Source organism: Acomys minous (assembly GCF_964271855.1).
Source record: "Acomys minous genome assembly, chromosome: 11".
Classification (NCBI taxonomy): domain Eukaryota; kingdom Metazoa; phylum Chordata; class Mammalia; order Rodentia; family Muridae; genus Acomys; species Acomys minous.
The window spans coordinates 112,736,987-112,750,322 of record NC_140492.1 but is presented as its reverse complement, the minus strand read 5'-3'; the positions used below and the strand labels follow the sequence as shown (position 1 = coordinate 112,750,322).

Below are 13,336 nucleotides of genomic sequence, written 5' to 3'. Positions count from 1 at the left end.
GTTCTCCTGCAACTACATAAGAAGAAAAGTTAGCTGTTCCATAGCAAGGGTTTTCTCTCTTTCTTCTTTATTTTTCTTAAATTTTAATTTATTCACTTTACATCCCAATTGTACCCCACCCTGGTCCCACCCACCATCCTTCATCCCCCCTCCCCCTAATCCTCAGAAAAGGGGAGCCCTCCTTCCCTATTATCTTCCCAAGCCTATAAAAATCTCATCAGCACTGCCTGCATCCTCTTCCTCTGTGGCCTGGCAAGGCCACCCCACCAGGGGGAAGTGATCCACGAGTGGACCCCAGAGTCCATGTCAGAAGCAGCCCCTACTCCCCATATTACGGGACCCACAAGGAGACTGCGCTGCCTACCAATAACATCTGAGTAGGGGATCCAGATCCTCACCATGCACAGTCCTTGGTTGGTGCATCGGGCCAAGATCTGTTGGCTCCGTAGGCCTCCTTGTGGAGCTCCTGTCCCCTCCAGGTCCTTCTATCCCCCAACTCTTCCATACGACTCCCTGCACTCCACCCCATAGTTTGGCTGTGAGTTTCAGCATGTTTAGCAGTGGTTTTCAACCTGTGGGTTGCTACCCCTTTGGGGGGGGGTCACAGATCAGGCATTTACATTAGGACTCATAGCAGTAGCAAGATTACAGTTATGAAGAAGCAACAATATAATTTTATGGTTGAGGGTCAGCGCAGCATGAGGAACTGTATTAAAGAGTCACAGCATTAGGAAGGTTGAGGACCACTGTTCTATAGATATCTAAATAGGAAATAAATATACTATGTATGTGCAGTATATACTTTTAATGCATGCTTTTATGAATTGAATTTATACAGAATAATGCATAACGCGTAGCCATTCATGTGTCTGCTAATCTGCCTCTATAAGCCACCCTGCGTACCAGCCCTGGCTTTGAACCAGACAGAACACTGAGTCATTTCTTGGTTAAACATGTCTTTGTTGCTCACCCACTATTACATAAGCAACTTATTGATCAGAGAAAAGGCAAAGTAATTGGTTTTTGTTCATTCAACAGTTACTGCTGATAGCCACTGCTCTAAGTACGGGACTGTATGGCAGCTAGTAATTAAGCATGGTCCTTACTCTTAGAGACACGGAAGGCTAAGTGTGAATGAAGCTCGTGATCTTGTTTTAGGGACAGGCCCTGTCCCACACACTCACACAGGCTAATATTTTTATTAAATATGGAAATGTTAAACTACTGTCTCTCTTCAAACATATTTCAACAGCAAAAACATCAAACACAAGCTAATGATTAAGTTTTGGAATGCAGAATTCTGGAGTAATTCCTATAAAAGAAAACTTAAGATGCTTTGAAATGCCCTAACTACTATACAGTTGGGAAACAATTCCAGACCTTTACATGACATTAAAAACAAAATTTGCTGAGGAATGGGGCATACTTGAATGGTATAATTTTACCATGCTAAAAAAAAAAAAGAAATGAATCATGATGTTGCCTTTAGAAAATTATTTTATAAAACTGTCATTTGAAGAGGTGATAAAAAATGTACAGCCACAAACTGCAGGGAAAAGATTACTGTAGACCTGTTTGGGAAATTATGATTTTATTGACGGTTTTTAAAAGAGATTCCTAGGGTTGCTTTTGTCATTCCAAATAAATATTTTATCTATGCATTTTCTAGAAAAATTATATTGTTTCACTGAAGAACTTTCCTAAAATTTTAGAAGCTTTAACCCCTGCAAAACATTGTGTCTCCCCTTACACCTTCTAATGGATTAGGCAGACGCTAAAGGCATATGGCACAGACATTCTACTAGATTATGAATAAAAATAAATAAACCATAAAGAGGAAGATGGAGAATGCTGGGTGAGGATGGGGCATTATGTTGTGGATATTTTACGGCATGAGCATTGCCATCCGCTGTACCGACGTGAAAGCGTGTGCACTTTTCTGAGTTTCTGAGGCACCAGAGTCTGGACATGGCTCCACTAGGGCCTTTTCAGACTCTTGTAGAAGGCTGTGATTGTGCTGTTGGGTAGGCAGGTTTGACTGCCCACCTGACGAAATCCTTTCAGTTCCTCACATGACATCTGCGTCTGTTTTCTTTATTAATCTTCACACGTATAAAGCTGAGGGTCCTACCTTCACTTAAAGGCATGTGTGTCAGGAGGTGGGGACACTATAGTTTGTCCACCATGGTGCTAGGGGAAGAGTCTTTGAGAGGCTGATGTGTGAGAGTAGCCGAGGGGCAGTGCAAGTGAATACATGGCTTTTTTGGGGGAGGGGGTAGTGAAGCTTACAGAAAACAAAGGGACAGATTAGATCGGATGTGTGGTGGGGGAGGGAGTGTCAGGCTGTCAGCTGTGTGAGCTATAGGTGGGGGGGGGGGAGAGAGGTCCTAGAGCAGTGGTCCTCAACCCGTGGGCTGCAATGCCCTTGCAATCAAATGACCCTTTCACAGTGGCCACCTAAAACCATTGGAAAGTACAGATATTTACAATTCTATTCATAACAGCAGCAAAATTAGTTATGAAGTATCAACAAAAATAAAATGTTATGGTTTGGGGCTCATCACAACCAGCATGAGGAATTGTTTAAAGTGCCGTGGCCTTAGGAACGCTGAGGACCACCGTCCTAGTGGTGGAGTATGTCTGAACATGAAGCTGAGGACCGAACCCCTTCCCGAGATGCGGCTGGAGAGGACTGGGGGCTTATCAGGGACACACTAAAAAGACGTGTGAAGGTCGGCTCAGGTGACCAGGGAAGACTGCATGCAAAGTGTGATCTCAACAAGGATCACACCAACAGGCATGTGAGGGTGGATTGAGAGAGTGGACCGAGAGATCTATAAGCAGCAGAAACTGGGAGAGGAAGAGCTGGCCTCCCAGGGAAGAGCGCACCAACCAATGCCCAGTGCCAGAGTCACGCCTGAGAGCATATACACGAGTAACATTATACAGACTGAAAGGATATAATTAGGAACAAGTATGCACACACACACACACACACACACACACACATACATACACACATACGCACACACACATACACACACACATATACACACACACACACACACACATACACACATATACACACATACGCACATACACATACACACACATATACACACATACACACACACACACACACACACACACACGTGTGTGTCTCTCTCTTTCTCTCTCTGAAAACACCACCATAACAATTAGTGGAAAACAGAGGCCATGAATTTGGGAGGGATATATAGGAGGGCTTGCAGGAAAGAGGGGAGATGCAATTCTAGTATAATCGTAAAAACAAAATTAAAGATTGTGGAGAAAGAAAGTGTGTGGAGTTGGATAGGAGGGGAAGTGGGGAGCATCCAGGAAGAGGTGTGATAAGAATGTATTATATAACTAAGGCACCAGCCAAGGACAATACAGGCGGTAAACCTTAAACCCCTACCCAGATCTAGCCAATGGTCAGAACACTCTACACAGTAGAGTGGAGAGTGGGATATGACTTTCTCACGTATTCTGGTGCATCACATTTGACCATGTCCCCTGGAGGGGGAGACCTGGTGGCACTCAGAGGAAGGACTGCAGGTTACCAAGAAGAGACTTGATACCCTATGAGCATATACAGGGGGAGGTAATCCCCCTCAGGAACAGTCATAGGGGAGGGGAATAAGGGGAAAATGGGAGGGAGGGAGGAATGGGAGGATACAAGGGATGGGATAACCATTGAGATGTAACAAGAATAAATTAATAAAAAATAAAAATTAAAAAAAGAATGTATTATATAACAAAATCATTTTTTAAAAGGCTTTAGAGAAGTTCCCTATGGTCAGAGACGGAACAAGCAATGCTCACTTTCATTATGATGGTTTCCACCACACACTATCTGAAGATGTGTGAAACTCACTTGGTAGTGAGCAAGGTAGAGAACAGGCCCTGGCTTGCCAACTACAGAAAGAGGTAGCGGGAGGCCAGACAGGAAATGGGTTTCTTTTTCCCACAGAAGACATTTAGGGAGAAGTCAAAGACAGGCTTCAATGGAGGAGTTTTGAGGAGTTCTCCCAGCAGCCTCTGGGCCAGCAAGCTTATTTCACTGTCTCCAGTTCAGTTGTCAGGAGACAGAGCGTCTGCCAAACGCAGTTCGCCCTCCTGCACCCCTTTTGAAAATGAAGAAAATCTATTCCTAGGAGTTCCTAGGATGGCACCAAGTCACAGTAAATGGATGCAAGAAACAATTACAGTAGGACTTTTGCAATGTTTCTTGCCTTCAAGATTGAACTGCTGAAATGTGAAAAGGCTTTGAAATGCCCTGGGCATATGCAGCCCTTCCCCAGGACTTGATACAGTTTCTCTTCTCTTTCTTCCTCCTCCTTCCTGGCTACCCCTCTAACCCCTGTAAACACACACACACACACACACACACACACACACACACACACACACGCACGCACACACGCACGCACACACACACGCACACATGCACGCACGCGTGTGCACACACACACATCTTTAAAATTTTCACAAGAATATGAACATTATGTGAAACATCTGGAACATATTTATATCTTTCTTCATATTTATATGTGTGCCAATATGGACAGGATCTTCAAAACCTAGAGCAATAAATTGAAATTTTCTGAGCGAACTAGACTTCACCCTCATTAGTCTCCTAGCACTGCATCACAAGTACTGCAGACAAAGTGGCTTAACTAACAGAAATTTGTTTTCTAATAGTTACAGAGGCCAGCAGTCTAAATGCTCTGGGGACAGCTACTGCAATGGGTGGGGCTCTTGCAGATGGCTATCCTCTCATTTTGTCTATGCATGATCCTGTGTGTGTGTGTGTGTGTGTGTGTGTGTGTGTGTGTGTTATGTGCAGTATGTATGTATGGGGTGTGAGTGATGTGGTGTTTATGTGTGTGCAGTGTGTGTGTGCTGTGTGTAGAGTGTGTGATATGGATGTGTTTGTATGGTGTGTGTAGTTTGTATATATGGTGTGTTCATAGTGTGGTGTGGTCTGTGTGGTGTACGTTTGTGTGCGTGGTATGTGCAATATGTATGTATGGTATGTGTGGTGTGGTGTGTGTGTGTGGTATATATGTATGTATAGTGTGTGCATGGTGTGTTACAGGTGTGTGTATGGTATGTGCATGGTGTGGTATGGGTGTGTTTTATGGTGTGTGTGGGGTGTGTGTGTGTGTGTGTGTGTGTGTGTGTGTGTGTGTTTATGTGTGCTGCGAGAGATAGCCCTGGTGTCTCTCCTCATCTTGGAAGGAAATTGGTCATGTTGGACTAGAGTTCCACTGTAATGGCTTCATTTAATTTGAGTCGCTCCCTGTCAGTCTCTAATTGCACGCTCGGGAGAAACTAGGGCTTCTTTGCAGGACTTTTGAGTGGAGCCCATGGCATTCTCTCAGCCTGGGTAATGTATTTAGATGTTTATTTCTGACCAGGCAAGTGATGATATTTCCCTGATGTAAACATAGATTAATTGGCTAATACATGATGTATGCACTCACTGTAAAGATATTTGCGAACAAGAGAAAAAAAGATATTACCACTCACAGCTTAGCAAGCAGGATGAGCTGGCCGACACCAGCTCCCTTTGATTCACTGTGGCTAGTTTCACAGCCGCTGTGTGGAAAGGCTAAGTGAACATCTATGTGTATAATACATTGTCCACAGAAAGAGGCAATGAAGTTGAGAAGTTGCTTTTTACTGCAAGGGGTTTGCAAGCCCATTCTTTGTCCTGCATAGATGTATTTATTTACCAGTGTCATTCAATGTAAGCCAAACCCTGGGGAGGGGGGGTAATGTTATTCTCCATCCTTACCTTACCAACTTTATTGTGTTGAATGATATCCCCTCAAAAATAAGTCACCACTTAGTCCCTAAAACCTATGGCTGTTGCTGTTCTGGCTAGTTTTATATCAATCTGGCACATGCTGGAGTCACTTGAAAGGAGGAAAGGTCAGTTGTGAAAATGGCTGCATGAGACTGGGTGTAGGCAGGCCCGTGGGGCTCAGCCCAGTGCGCCTGGTGTAACCCCTGAGCTGATGGTCTTGGATGCCATAAGAACACAGACTGAGCAAGTCCTAACAGAGGAGCGAGAGGTAAGCTACATTCCTTCATGGCCTCTGCATCAAGTCCAGCTTCCAGATTCCTGCCCTGTTTGACTTCCCTTTGAATATGAACTGTGATATGAAATATATGCAAAATGAACCCTTTCCTCCCCAAGTTGCTTTTGGCCATCACAGCATTAAAAACCCTAAGACAGTCGCTTTATTTGTCAAGAACCTTTTTATATGGTACCTTGAGGAAAATGTGGAATGCCTTTTCCTTGGTAACCATAGCAACTGTGGAAAGAAGAGGTATGTTGAAGAAGAACCACCATCCCTGATAATCCAGAGAACCCTCAGCCTATCCAGACTTCAAAGCGAAACACAGTACAGAACATTCAGGCTGGTTGTGCCCATCCACATTTTGTGTATTGAAATCCCCAGTGATAGAATTTAAAGGTGAGCCTATGGGTGATAATTAGGTTATCATATGGGAGGCCTCATGCAAGGAACTGGTGTCCTGTCTGTCTGCCTAGTGAAGGAGAAATAACAAGAACTCACCCATCTACAAGCTGGAAGAGGGCTCTTACTGCAGCCCAGCCATGCCAGCACCCTGATGCACACCTATGAGCAATAAGCTCCCAGGCTAATCCCAGTGCAAGCAAAGCAGCAGTGTGACTTTCACCATTACAAAGGCATGCCTGGCAGGGAGGCCAATGCTTGGCTAGACAAAGTCTTGCGAAGCTGACTAGGATGTAATTCACGAGCCTTCAGCCGTCTTGGCACAGCCAGGTTACCCAGCACAGAGGATGTTACCCAGGAAAGATCCCTTAATGGCTGTTTATCTGTTGGCACAGGTCTCTCTGACATGTACTACAAGGTTGTTAAGGACACGGTGCCGGTAGAAATGCTACCATTTTAAACGGGATGAGCAAGACCTCAAAGTCCATGGCTGTGGGTAGCCAGGCCTGTAATGCCTATAGTTCATGGGACAGAGTCATGAATAGCAGTTACTCGCGGGGCTGAGATCTAAGAAAACCCCCCTTCTAAGATCAAACTTCTTTGAGACTGGCGACTCCTTCATTCTGCCTTTTGGGAAGGAATCGAATTTCCCTGTGTCTACCCCATTTATTATATGTTGGAAATAGATAACTTATTTGGAAGCAGAGAGATGAAAAGAAATCTTGTTCTAGGATACAATACTGACGCATCACTCATATGTGATTTAGGTGGTGAATTGGGCTGCGGGGTGGTGGTCGAGGAGACTGGGGGCCTACAGTTGGTATAGAATGGGTTAAACTTTTGCAGAAACATTAGGTATTTTGCATGAAGCACGGATGCAACCCGGTAGGGAGGCAGATAACAGACCATCATAGACTTTAGTGGTCATTTCTGGGGGGGAAAAAGTGTGTGAATGTCCTAACCACTAGAACCAGTGACTGCTACTTTATTTGGTAAAAGACTTCTGCATATGCAGGTAGGTTATGGCTCTTGACATAAAGCATCCTTTTTTTTTTTTAACCTAGAAGGCACTAAGTCCAACAACAGGTGACCATATAAAGTGATGCAGAGGCAGATACAATACAAAGAAGGAGCTGACGTGACAGCGTGACAGATTAGAGCAATGCGGGTAAAGGTTGACACGCTCCGGGAGTCCCCAGAAGCTAGGAGAGTCTTTCCTGGACTTTCAGGAAGGCTCACAGACTACTGACTACGCTGACTGTCAGCATCTCACAGAAGAAGTTTCTGTTGTGTTAAGCCATTGGCTTTCTAGTCATCCTCTGCAGTGGCCACAGGAAGCTCACACACTGCACTTAGGACAAGAGAGCCAGAGAGACTGTCTCCTTCAACACCAACACTCTTCTAGTTGCTCGACCTTGACTAAAACCTTGAGTCACTTCATCTCCACCACAGAGTCCCTCATCCAGATTTTTGTGTGTAGCTAGAAGGCAGGCCGGTGGCCCCGCCCCAGACTAAGCTGCAGTGTGTGACTCCGCTCTTCCTATAAAATTCCACCCGTATCACCCTCTTGTTGCCGGTTGTTGCCTTTTCTTTGCTTTTCTTTTACATCCTTCTCACCAGCTCCACAGTCCGTGTGTCTGTCTCTTCACACTCACCCTGCTGCTACTGTCACCGTCCTACAACTTGTGTCTTCTCAGCAGTTAATCAAGAAGTTTCTTAAGCAAGGGTAGCTCTTCCGTAAGGTATATAAGCATTCTTCCATTAAATAGCAATTGGATATAGCGTTGATATGTTACACAATTTTTATTTGTGTATATGTGTTTGTCCACGTGATCCTGTGTACACTGCATGCAATGCAGGCATCCCCAGATTCCTGGGAACTGTACATGCAGTTATTTGTGCGCTGTTATCATGGATTCTGGGAACTAAACTTGTGTCCCTGTGCAAGAATATCTCTTTATCAGAGATAAATCTCTTTAATTCCCCAGCATTGACATTTCAAAACCTATAAGACATCTGACACCATTTAAAATCGCTTCAGAACTGAACACAGTGATGGTGCACTCATTCGGGGGAGATGAGCAAGGGATGGCAATGGAGAAGGAGAAGCTGAGACCGAGAAAGGCAGGAGATGGAAGGGTCCTGGAAGAAGACTGACTCAGATCTAGAAGGCAGGGTGCCCCACGGGGATTCCTGCTCAGTGCGCGGCCCCACCCCCACACTCGAGATGAGACTCCCACGTTAACTAATCCACTCCCCATATTAACCTAGTCATGGCAGCCCCTCACAGGCAGGCCCAGAGAGTAAATAACCCTTCACCTTTCTCCTAGGTGACTCCAGACCCTGTCATGCAAACAACACTAACCACCTAGATATCCAAAGTTCTGTAAAGGCTTTCAAAAAATTGCCTCAAAAATTTTAGCTTTGAAATAAATTGAATCATTTAAATAAGGAGACACTTATCGAAGAGTCGCAAAACATAAACGAGAAATTCATATATAATCGGCATCTCCAATTACGTTGTATTATGAGAAAGTATATTAATTAGTAGATTCTCTATACATAGAAGAAGCCTTAGAGGAAGTCTCCGTTTTCAGAGACTAACAATGAGAGTCTTTCAGAAGGATCCCGCCCCTGCGCAGCACGGCAGGTGTTAAGTCTCTGTCTTCCTTACTCCCAGCGCTGTCTTTTTTCATGTGATTTGTCTACGGTTCTCACAGTTAGGAATGTCACTCAGATGAGCCAGCTGGGATGACGACTGTTACTCAGATTCACTCTAGTCCATTCTCGCAGAGGTATGCTGGAACGTGAGGAGGAGGGGAAAAGTCTCTTTTAAAGAAGGACCAACAAGATGCAGGCAGCAAGACCAGGACCTTGACCTTCAGATCTCTGGGTGCAGAGTACCACTGTTTTAGGGTGGTGGAGCCCAGCTCTGCACTCCTGGGAGCCCTGGCTGGTAGAAGCTGCAGATGCTTTCCAGGTGCAGAGAGAGAAGTCACTTGTGCATTGGGACATTCTGTCCAGGCCACACCCCGCTCTACGAGTTAACTTAGAAAAGAGGTCGTAATGTCACTATCCCCATCTGTGGCTGTCTAAGTGAGAACAGCCTAGTCGGTGGAACTGCTCGGGGAGGGATTAAGAGGTGTGGACTTGACGGATCAGATGTAAAGCTCTTAGCTACTGCTCCAGGACCACGCGTGCCCGTCTGCCATCATGTGCCCACGATGATGGTCATGGACTCGACCCCTTGAGACGGTGCGCAAACCCACAACCAAATGCTTCCTGTTAGAAGCTGCTTTAGTCACACTGAACCGTCACAGGAACAGAGAAGTAGCTAAGACACCACCTTATCCTAAGAGTCGTACGGACCTGTGTAGTAAACACTTGGTAAGTGTTTGCTGACTAAATAAAAAGTTTATTCTGTAGGCTCAATTTTCTTCGCAAATAAATGTTATTATGAACTTATCAACTGAGAGTACCCCACTTACAATCCTACTAACCTAAACAATAGGAGAAGAGGATTAACAAACACAGTAACAAAACGGTAAGGATATCGGTTCCAAGGAGCGAGTCTCCTGGCGTAGTCAGCAGGATTTCTTCTGCTGGAACCTGGAGTAACCAGAATCCGCAACCTCAGCTGGATCCCAGAGCCCCGAAGCCTTTCCTAGAGCGGTTCTCTCTAGGAATGTCTGGAAGTGGAGCAATGAACTGTCTCCCAAGTCTCCCGAGGCCCCGCCTCCAGTTCTGGGCTCATTTATATATCTCCTCCCAGGGGCTGTTCATGAGATCTTTTCAGCAGGCAACAATCAAGCTCCCACACGAGGTGGTTTGCCTTCTAGTGGATTAACCTCACCTGATCTCGCACAAGACCATTCCCCATCCCACACTTGCAATCTAAACAAAAAACATGTTTATCTCTTCTCATTATTCAAATGAGATAATGAAGTCTGCCTATTAAGTACAGGTGTGAGTAAATCCATCAGTTTTCTGTTGTGGACAGCTGTGACTAGAGTAAACTGCAGGTCTTATGGATAAGACTAAGTTTTCACAGAACAATATTCCATAGGCTCCCTAAGAACAGAAGAGTTGTCATCTAGGCCTTTAAGATATGAAAAGCAGGCTGGAGAGATGGCTCAGAGGTTAAGAATGCTGACTGCTCTTCCAAAGGTCATGAGTTCAATTCCCAGCAACCACATGTTGGCTCACAACCATCTATAATGAGATGTGTATACATAATAAATAAATAAATATTTTTGAAAAAGATATGAAAAGCACTTGCAACTGTTGTCTTTTAATATGAAGACATTTATTTAAAGAAATCTGAACCTTAGATCATACCTAGGATTAAGAATTAAAGTCACTCTAGTGGGGTAGAATTGGCCTTTACCTTTTATCCATGGTGTGTACAAAGGTGAGAAGATCAGACGAGACACCAGAGGTTGAAGAGAACTGTCCGTGTATGCCATTCTGTTAGTGTACAGCAGGAAGGAAGGAAGTGTCTTGTCTTAACCTTTTATTTAATTATTTCAAGAACATTATAATGTACTGCAGGAAACATAGAAGACAGGCAACTTCATTCACAGTTCTATTTCCTGCTCTGTTAATATTTTGTAGACTTTTACAACATTTTTCTTCTATACTGAAAATCATTTTACTATATTTTTCATTGAGCATTTCCATTCTGTTTTATAGCATTCATGATTACTGTTTTTAAATAGCAGTGTCAAATTCCATCTAGTTAATGTACTACAATTTGCATTCGCAAACTTTTATTTTGGAAATTTTAGTTTTTATGATCTCTAAAAAATTTTTAATAGTGTGCACATGTCTAAGCATGTGCATATGTGTGTACGTTGTGCATGAGTGTATGTTGTATGAGAGTGTATTTGTGTGTGTGTGTGCATGTGTGCGTGTGTGTGTGTGTGTGTGTGTGTGTGTGTGTGTGTGTGTGTGTGTGTGTGCAGAGGACAGAGGATGCCAGATCCCCTGGAACTGGAGTTACAGATGGTTGTGAACCATTATGGAAGTGTTGGAAACTTAACCCAGGTCCTCTCTCTCTCTCTCTCTCTCTCTCTCTCTCTCTCTCTCTCTCTCTCTCTCTCTAGGCAGAAACTGGGTGTTCTCAGTGCTACAACAAGACCTTTGGGTGTTTTAAACAGGAACATGAAATGTTTTCTTCCATTTTAGAAAATGTTGTCCATAAATGTTAATATACATACATGTATAATACAATTAGACTGCTAAGGTGAACCCCAGATTCCTTATTTGTAAATAAATCATGATTTAAGTCTATATGCATATAAAATAATACACATATGCTGTATGTGTATATACTGTATACATATGCTATATGTACAACAGCATTTTAGTAAAAACAATGGATGACATAGAGTAGGATGAATTTTTAAGAGAGAGAGGAAAACAAATAAAGTCAGATGGGTGAGGAGACAGGAAGGAGTTGAGGAGGGGAAAGAATATAACTAAAATATATAAAAAATGTTAATAACTTTTAAAAAACATTATGTTTCCCAAGAGTGGAATAGTGATCTTGCATGTCTTTTTGCATTTTGTGATTGCAATAGGAGCAAAGGCGCATAAGGCACGTAACAAAGCCTTCCTTAAAGCATATACTTGTCATGAAGAGAAATAACCCCGAGTATACACACCATGTGTCATAAAAGTTAACACTAGGTAATAAACTGATCTCCATCCTCCTCATTTCCTATTGCATGCTTTTTTAACAGTGGGACAGAGTTGCATCATTGTATGTCCAGCTGCATACTCTTCCCCAGTGTCAGACATGTTTAAAGTGATGGTGTTTGACAACAATTCCTCAGGCTCTAACTAATCTATTCAAAGTCTGATCGATATTTAAGTAGTATTGGCTAGGCTGTGCACAGTGGGGCAAGGATGGAGCATTGACTGGAAACACCAGCATTTTGAGTGCCAATCTTGTTGCTTCCTCAGGAAAAAGGAACAGTGGTCCCTATGAAGAGATAGAAATTTGCAAACTTGCAATTGTTGGGCTGTGCAGATTATGTCACAGAGTATTTCAGAATTAGTATTTGCCCTTTTCTTCTTGGCAAGCTTATATTTCTAAGAAAAAAATGAGCTGGGCTTTTTTTTTCTTTTTTTTGAGTGAGCAAACGCCCAGTAGAGTATTTTTGGCACTTAAAAAGGCACATTGACAACTTCAAGTCCCCAAAGCTTCATGGCTGACCTCACTTTTCCTTTGGAGCTGTCTATAGAATCTCCTCCCATAAGTTCAGAAGCACAGTGGTAAAACAAAACAAAACAAGGAACAAAACCAAACCACTTCATGCAGGCTTCCTGTGCATGGAATAACATGCTTCTAATGCAGCATGCGGCCTCAGGCTGCCCCCAAAGTAAAAATCTTCCTTTCTGGAGACACAGGGTACAGGAGCTGTGAGGTACACTTAATGAGACCAGTCTTTTTTTTTTTTTTTTTTTTTTTTTTTTTTTTTTTTTTTTTGGCTCTGCAAAGATAAATGCTGATGCTCACAGAATCCACACAGCTCCCTTCTATGGAGAGGAAGACTCCCGGCATTGACGCTTTCAGTGCCAGATGGATTTAACCCTGCTCTTCTCTCCCTTGCCATCAGAAAGAAAAAAAAAGTCTATCACATGTTTTCTTCTTTGGTCTTTGTTCTATTTTTCATGATTGTCATTGATTGATTGATCATTGAGAAAGAAAAATCAATTGACAACAGTGCTTTTGGCAGTTTCCACTGGAACAAAACATAGTGTACCATTGCCTTAACCTTTATCCTACAAAGCATCATTTTTTTTTCTGAAAGAAAAGTTAT

At 43.3% G+C, this 13,336-nt stretch overlaps 1 protein-coding gene across 2 annotated transcripts in view; it reads left to right on the top strand.

Moving 5' to 3' along the window:
* ITGA2 (integrin subunit alpha 2) overlaps positions 1–13,336 on the top strand; it is a 95,667-nt gene that overhangs the window by 16,716 nt on the left and 65,615 nt on the right. The gene's annotated exons all lie outside the window — the stretch shown is intronic.